This window comes from Sinocyclocheilus rhinocerous, unplaced genomic scaffold (assembly GCF_001515625.1).
Source record: "Sinocyclocheilus rhinocerous isolate Xijiao unplaced genomic scaffold, SAMN03320098_v1.1 scaffold271, whole genome shotgun sequence".
NCBI classification, from domain to species: Eukaryota; Metazoa; Chordata; class Actinopteri; order Cypriniformes; family Cyprinidae; genus Sinocyclocheilus; species Sinocyclocheilus rhinocerous.
In genome coordinates, this window is record NW_015657574.1 from 1730319 (window position 1) to 1731456 (window position 1138).

The 1138-nt window shown below is 36.4% G+C and overlaps 1 protein-coding gene across 1 annotated transcript in view; it reads right to left on the reverse strand.

Moving 5' to 3' along the window:
* LOC107721330 (serine/threonine-protein phosphatase 4 regulatory subunit 4-like) overlaps positions 1-1138 on the reverse strand; it is a 22404-nt gene that overhangs the window by 8953 nt on the left and 12313 nt on the right. The window lies entirely within an intron of this gene.

Below are 1138 nucleotides of genomic sequence, written 5' to 3' on the forward strand. Positions count from 1 at the left end.
ATCTTAAAGGGATACTCCACCCCAAAATGAAAATGTTGTCATTAATCACTTACCCCCATGTCGTTCCAAACCTGTAAAAGCTTCGTTCGTCTTTGGAACACAATTTAAGATATTTTGGATGAAAACCGTGAGGCTTGTGACTGTCCCATTGACTGCCAAGTAAATTACACTGTCAAGGCCCAGAAAAGTATGAAAGACGTTGTCAGAATATTTAATGAAGTGACGAGAACACTTTTTCTGTGCAAAGAAAACAAAAACAACGAATTTATTCAACAATTCGTCTCTCTAGGTCAGCGTAGCGCCATTTTGGAGAATGTCCGCTGGACGCAAATAGCGTACGTTGTTCTGTGTCAGCCGCGCCACAAGGATACGCTGTTTTCGTTCAAATCAAAGCGTAGAAAACGTATCCTTGTGGCGCGGCTGACACTGAACAACGTACACTATTTTGCGTTTGTTGTTGAATAAAGTCGTTGTTTTTGTTTTCTTTGCACAGAAAAAGTGTTCTCGTCGCTTCATTAAATTCAGATTGAATCACTGATAGCAGATGGACTATTCTTACGACATCTTTCATACTTTTCTGGGCCTTGACAGTGTAATTTACTTGGCAGTCAATGGGACAGTCACAAGCCTCCCGGTTTTCATCCAAAATATCTTAAATTGTGTTCCGAAGACGAACGAAGCTTTTATGGGTTTGGAACGACATGGGGGTAAGTGATTAATGACAAAATTTTCATTTTGGGGTGGAATAACCCTTTAAAGTACCTTTTCATTTTTTAAAAATAATTTCAAATATTAGTATTCAATGTTTTAAAATTAAAATAAAAAAATTTAGGAGTCAGCTGTCCAAGGCAGGCCTGCAGTGCAACACACTCAGCAAAATATCGTTTGATTATTGTTATCAATAAAATCCCAGAAAATATTGAGATATTTTTTTCTGTCAATATCACACACCCCTAGGCTAGATTCTTCTTTGCTTAGTGATTGTTTGGTACACACCTAATTCACTGATCATCATAAAATAAGCTTTTATCTTAGCAATAGGTTTTCTCAATGATACAGACGATAAGACAAAAAAATATTAATCATATTTATATAAGGTTTTATTTCTTTTCTTTTTTTTTAAGGGGGTGTGTGTGGG